At 49.4% G+C, this 6278-nt stretch overlaps 1 pseudogene; it reads right to left on the bottom strand.

The window, feature by feature from the left end:
- Positions 1–4944: 4944 nt before the first annotated feature.
- On the bottom strand, positions 4945–5685 carry LOC147248106 (pancreatic progenitor cell differentiation and proliferation factor B pseudogene; annotated as a pseudogene).
- Positions 5686–6278: the final 593 nt, after the last annotated feature.

Here is a 6278-nt window from a genome sequence, read left to right as displayed (position 1 = left end):
AGTTCCAACTCCATATCTGAGTGTAAAATAAGCTAAATAATAATAAGCTAAAACACAATCCTGGTTCTGTTAATGCAGACTTAGACGGTCCTGGATTCTGGTGCATCTGATGACTTTTGGGATGGAATAAGAAAACTTGCCCCAATGCTCCAGTTCTGTGTAGCTAAGCTAGCAGCCAGGTGTGACAGTAAAAGTGCTGAAAATGAAAAAAACGAAAAGTTCCTGTCAGACCCTGGACAGCATGAATGCAACAGTTGAGAGAAAAAGAGGAATACGTTTCTGCTGCTGCTGAGCAGACGAGAATTTAGCTCGGAAAAATCGGAGTCCTCCTTCAGAGGAGTGAATAGTGAAAAGTCTAACAGGATTCTGACAGGAAGAAAAGCTAAACATTAGCAGGACTTTCCCAAACGGAAACCTCTGAGGAAACAAAGCCGGTTCCTTCTGGATGGATCGGATCATGTATCCTTAACAGGGCTCCACGTCCAGGCCTCCTGCAGCCACCGAGCACAGGGGGCAGCAGAGCAACCACGTCAAACATGCCGGCGTATTCAGCAGTCACTGACTCATTGAGAGCTGGCGCTATCACACTGATAAGAACCAGAGGAGGCACCATGCTAATATCCTCCAGCGACGTTTCAGCGAGCAGAGCTGTCGAGGATGACAAGCTGCTCTCAGAGTGGGCTCGGATGGTTAGGGGGTCTTGTCCTGAGCACGTGTGCACGCACGCGCACACACACACACACACACACACACACACACACACACACGGGTAGGAAAAGCTGCACTCAGTCAGTCAGACAGATGCTGTTTTGATGAGACCTTTGAACACGAACAGTTTGGGGTGTTTCTGTGTGTGCAGGATAGCATGAGAACACACACACACACACACACACAGCCTGCACGATGAGGCAGTGTTGGTGGAGAATCGTCTTTTCTAGACTCGTTTCCATAAAGGGATTTTAAAACAGCAGAGTGAGCAAAAAATAATTCACCAAAAACATGGCGGTTATAAACCACCTCGGTGTGTGTGGGCCTGCCGTCACTGACGTGTGGCAGGTTGTTCCAGTTAACGGTTGTACCAGAACCAACAACCACATTCCTGCCGTCTTAACAGCCCCGATAGCGACCTGCCATCGCCGACTCGTGCCTGAGCTTTGACAGCGAGACGGCCGAGTGGAGACTTTTCTCATCTTCTGCCTGGCTTGTGGAGTGATTTGTTTCCCCGGATGGATTATAAACTTATTTTAAACAGTCACAAGGTTTGTTTGCAGCATGTGTAATTCCTTGATAATGTTCCCTGTGTGGGATTAGAGCACGGCTGAGGAAACGTATTAATATTGGAGTTAGAGAGGAGTAAATCATTCAGACTGCAGGCAGCTTGATTCTGCGATTGCTGGAGTTTGTGTTCAGTAGAATGAGGAGGAGGGAGGGAGACCATCTTTGGCAGTGACAAACGTTCCTCACGTGTGTGTGTGTGTGTGTGTGTGTGTGTGTGCTTTGTCGCTGTTCATGACGAAGCAAATATGCATGGCTGTAATCCAATTATCCATTTTTAACAAGATATATCTTTGACCTTGGTGCTGGATTAAATTCTTTCCTGTCTGATCGAGGAAGAAGCGCGTCTGTGGAAGTCAACAGCAGCAGATAAGAGCCGGCGCAGCACCAGGATCTCTCATCAAATATGAAAGACTTGAGGAATTCAACGGGTTTTTAAAGAAATTCAATTTCAGGGGTGCTACAAGATGTTTTGGTCATTACCCAGGAGGAAAACTTCAAACTTGGGTAAACTGTGATGCTGCTGAGGTACAGGCCATCGGTGGGCATCGAGAACTGGGACTAAGAAGTGGTGGCAGCAAAAGGTTCTCAGTGGAAACAGCTCCTTTCCACCACAGCTTCCAGTTAGCCCCCCCACGCCGCCGCCACCACCATCCAGTTAAGAAGCCTGGGAGGTTGTGGTTGGTGGGTGGGAGCCTTCCTACGCTCCTGCCCTCAAATCAAAGGAGACGACCTTCCCTGGTCGGTTCCCATCCGTCTTGGAAAGCAACACAGAGTTGGAGATTAGACGCATTCCCGCCGCAGCCTCGAGACGCGCGTGACCTTTAGCTGCTTCTGCCGATGGTTTCGTCTCTCAAGTGCACCGATAGCACCTCCTGATTGGTTACGGACAAGCAAATCAATCAAACCTGCATGGAGGAAATCAATAGTTGGACCAGGAGGGAAAAATACGGCAGGAAGAATGTTTGTGATGCCGCAGCGTAGCAGGAGCACAGCTGGAGCACAGCTGGAGCCGGACGTCAGACTCGGTTCCGTTGGGTTGTCTTTGTAAATCTTATCAGCACTCGAGGAAAACACAAAACAAGAATTTACGTCAATCCCTCATGGATGCGCTGAGCTGGTTGAGCCTGGAGGTGTCAGTCAGCTCAGAAAACACAGGCCCACAAATGTGACAGCAAACATGGACTGAACCGTTACCCACAATTCAGTTGGGCCTGAGTGCATCGAGCCGACCTTAGCGACTACCAACAAGCTAGCTTCACAATCATAGGCTGGTCATGTGACCTACGCCATTGACGAGCATTTCCAATTCTGACAGTCTGGCTGTGTCGCGCTGTAATTACACCACTCAAACACTAGTTGGTTGTAGCTGTATTGAGTTCTTTGTGTACTTTTAACAATGGACGGAGCAAATACTTTTGAAGTGTGAACGAATAAAAGTAGTTTAATGAAATAAATGTAACCTCCAGAGCTGAGACACCAGGAGGAGCTGGAGTGGGGGTGTCGACACAAGCAGGAGGACCTTTTTAAACACGCCACTCTGACGAGAACAGAACGCTGACAAGGCACTGCTGCTTCTACTCTGAAGGTAAGATCTCTGCTCCGGAAATCCTGTTTGCAGGCCACTGATCCAGGATCAGGCTTGACAAAGCGTGTTAAGTGTCATTCACTGTGCCGACAAATTGTCACGTCCCTTTTCTGGTGAACGAAGACGACTGAACTCCTTCCAACATCTGTGCTGCTAAATTGTAAGATTGTGAAAAGATGGACGTCACACATATGACAACGTGTCAGAGGAGACTCCATGAGTCCCAGTGCAGGAAGCATCTATGAAAAAAACTTACACACACACACACACACACACACACACACAAGTGTTCACCAGTGACTCACGGTGACCCGATCCTTCCTGGTGTTGCATTACGTCACGCAGGACTGCTCTGTAATCGGCAGCTGCTCTGTCAGAGCAGGAGTTGGTTTTTAGCAACTCTCGGGGCGCTAAGCCGCGGCGTGCTGGGGAGCAGCTCAGCACCTGTAATCTACATGAGCTCCACGGGTGGGAAGGTGTCCCGCTGTCACTTGGGATGAGGGAACTGCTCGGAAACTTGAGAAAAATGGACATTTGTATCATCGCTCTAAAGTTTTCTGCAGACAGTCGCTGACGCCGTGACAGCTGTGGTTGGAACAGAGATTTACCTGCCAGAAATACCACAGAACTGAGATGCTACCAGTTTAGCCAGCAACTGAGAAGTCTGAGTCTCTACAAAGTGACCAGTACAGCCGAATCTGATGGTCGTTCCTCTCAGCAGGGACGTTGCGTACCAAGATGCTGCATTTGGTCGCCCCGTCCGGTACGTGAAGGTGAGGCACTCATTAATTAGGGCTGGGATGGTTACACGCTGCCACAGGGTTTGATTTGTGTGGTTCCTAAAGCGGGTCCCGACCCCCATCGCCATGGCAACCCAACAGGATCAGCCCCCGGGGTTCTGCTGTTTGACAGACTTCAGAAAGCCAATATCATCATCGCTGACTCAAAAGGAATTTTTTGAATTACAATAAATATGATATCATAAAGCCCACGACAAGAGGGCAATTGGATGATAGGACGTCAGACCATAAATCAGGCTCGCCGCCGCCCTCACCGCCACTGGTCTGGCTCCATTTGCCATATGGTCTTCATATTTAAAAGCAGGGGACTGGAGGACTGGAGGGGAAGACTTCTTTGGCGAAGCGCCGGCTGAACCCGCCATCTATCCAGTGTGTCACTCACAATACGCTCTCACTCAATTTGCTCAAGCCTGTTTGGGGTTTTCATCTGCTGCAGCAGCGCTGCGTCTCCCCAGAGCTACAATAACAACTCCAACTCCACCCAAAGTTATATTTCATGCTAATGAATTAATGGACCCTTTCCCATTTTCAGCTTGAAATTGTGCTCCTCTCCCATGGCAGAATGAGAAATCAAATCAGTCTTGTCATTTGCAGTTGATTCGTTCAGGTCCCATCTCCCTCTCCTCTTGTCCCACAGCATGGCTGATGAGGCGGCACAGCTGTGTTCCTGTTAGTGTTTCTGATAACGCCAAATTAAACGGCGTCTGAGAGAGAGGCCGTTAATATGAAATCACAAACGTCAAGCTGACTCAGATCAATAAATTAAACACTGTATAAATTCATCATCCACCTCCGTGTCACCGCAACGTTACAAATGAAGAGCCGACTCTGGAATTCAGCTGGGATCTGGGAAGGACACAGTTCTGCTCCGTACTGATGGTTCAGATACGAGTCTGGCCAGTAGCCTGAGGCCGAAGGGTTTCTGGGTTCGGTTTCCTAGTTTATTCCTCCTTTTCTGACTTAACTGCAGCTCAAAGGTCACATGCTAGCAGCCAATATAGAACACGGCGGGTTCTGTGCTGCTGGAACGTGATGCTAACATGTTCCGGTAGAAAGTGCTGGTGGTTGTTGACAGAATCGTTCTTGGCTGGTAAGCGTGGAACGCTGCACAGAATCAGAGCTTTCTGTTCTGTTCCTTCTTGTTTTTATAAACACTGCAAAAATCACCAATCAGCTGCAGATGTGAACCTGCTCTTCAGCGCTCGCAGCAGGCAAAGATCAGCCGCTCTCAGGTCGCCGGGAGGGGCAGGAAGGCACTGACAACTTCTTTTTTTTTCTTCTTTTTTTTTTTTAATTTTCTTTTTGGTTGTCAATACAAAACAAAGTTACAAAACGAGGCAGCCTATACTACAATGAATGATTAAAAAAACTAATAAGGTTGTAAACGGGACATCCTCCCGTCACCTAGCGTTGGTCGTTGGTCGCTTCCTCAGGTGCAGGCTGGGTCAGATAAGACTGCAGGATCAGGAAGGGGTGGGGCTTCCTGCGTCGCTGCTCTCACTCACCTGGCGTTGCATCACCATCTCCCTGGCAACGCAGGTGATTTGACCATTGGTCACTGCACCTGGAACCCCCACCCTCTGCTGTGCCTCCTCAGTCAGAGGGGTCATCCCCGGCTGCTTCCCAAAGAAGAAACTGGACCACCAATGGCCCGAGTCCTGCTTGGGGAGCCCTGGATGGTGAGGGATGACCTCTCCACTGTACTCCGAACTGCCACAGGAGCTGCTGCTGGATGTAGAGCCGATGCGCCTTCAGTAGTAGTCAGTGGTCGCCACTAGAGAACCGCCTGCTGGAATAGCTGCCATTCTGCTGTCGTCGGTCGCTGTACGATGTGCTTGATGGAAACCTTGTAGTGACCCAGACGGGGCTCGATGTTCGGTAGCACCGATTCAACTCAGTCAGCGCGGCTGGGGGAGGAAACGCTAGGCGACGGGGCCCATTTGAAGAGAAGTTTTGGGTAAATAGAACCCTCCAAGGTCCCGACGGAGATCAGCGATGCTCTTTGTTCCACTGACAACTTCACCCACCGACTCCACAAGGCCAGCGCTGATGAGCCATCCGACCGTGTGTGTGCACGGGTGTGTGTGTGTGTGTGTGTGTGTGCGACTAACTTTTGTTCACCTGTGAACTCAAACACTCTCGGTTCACAGGGGTATTCGGCTGTTCATCTTGACAGTTCATCTCGCTGATCTGAGGCAAGAACTCGGGTCGCTGGGGGGGCGGGGTCAGAGGTGGCGTGATCGATTCTCATGTCTAACATTCAAGATCAGAGGCACATGTTCATCTGCAGGCCTGTCCATGTCACTTGCATTCCTGTGACTAGCTGTAATAACACCTGTGTGTGTGTGTGTGTGTGTGTGAGCGCCTTGCCTCAAATCCGTCAGCATGATCTTCTTTTTTGTCCCCAACCAGAGCCAATCGATTCTCCACAGGCTGCTGGGCTGGTAAACGCTGCTTTCTGTCACAGTCTTGAATGAGCTGGTGGGCGGATGGATTAAACCATTGTGGCGAGGGGCACGCAGCGAGAGATTTCACATTATATTAAATTAAAACCTGTAATTACCAAAAACAATGGCCTGAAATTTGTGCATCCTTGTTTTATTTGATGATGATTG

This window comes from Aulostomus chinensis, chromosome 15 (assembly GCF_037954235.1).
Source record: "Aulostomus chinensis isolate RoL2024-O1b breed Wild chromosome 15, RoL_Achi_v1.0, whole genome shotgun sequence".
NCBI classification, from domain to species: domain Eukaryota; kingdom Metazoa; phylum Chordata; class Actinopteri; order Syngnathiformes; family Aulostomidae; genus Aulostomus; species Aulostomus chinensis.
This window is presented reverse-complemented; position numbering and strand designations above follow the sequence as displayed.